Here is a 653-nt window from a genome sequence, read left to right as displayed (position 1 = left end):
AATATACAACAACTCGTTTTGGCACCGAACTACGTGATGTCGTCAGGGAGTTGCCACGTCATTGCTCGTATGTTTCGGCAAGGGCACCGTTGGTTCGGGCTACGTCGAAGGCCGGTTGGCGCTAGTCAGTAGCCGATACAGGACGCTGCGGCGCATGGTGTTGTTGGCAGTGAGCTTGGTGTTGTCGGCAGTGAGCTTGGACTTGAGCGAGAGGCGCTGAGGTTGGCTTTGAATTATTTTGATCGCTATGTATTTTTTGCGCCGTGTCGTGTGGCGGTTGGTACTGTCACGTCGCTCTGCCACGTCACGACTGGAATTGAAAAGCTGTTTTGATTGGCCAAATCAGAAGCGCGATCTTTTCAACCTATCTGACATCGTTCCTTGTTTGTCGGCCGCACCCTGGCCGCACGGTGTACGCCTGGAGGAGCAATCTCGCAGCAGCGGATACACTTTGTGCGACACATTGTCCCAGCATCATGCATCCCGACGATCGGTCACATAATATTTGGCATTTGCAAATAGGCTCAGCCGGCGCGAAGGCCTGTCAGGTCATACCACCTGCATCCCTTGCGAAAGGGTGGCGATGGCGGCATATAGACCTGTCATTGTTCAACGGGTAAAAATAAAGGAGAGCAGTCAGCGCAAGTCCCGGC

The sequence above is a fragment of the Saprolegnia diclina genome (genome assembly GCF_000281045.1).
Source record: "Saprolegnia diclina VS20 unplaced genomic scaffold supercont1.29, whole genome shotgun sequence".
Taxonomy (NCBI): Eukaryota; Oomycota; class Saprolegniomycetes; order Saprolegniales; family Saprolegniaceae; genus Saprolegnia; species Saprolegnia diclina.
The sequence above is the reverse complement of the archived record's forward strand: the minus strand, read 5'-3'. Positions refer to the sequence as shown.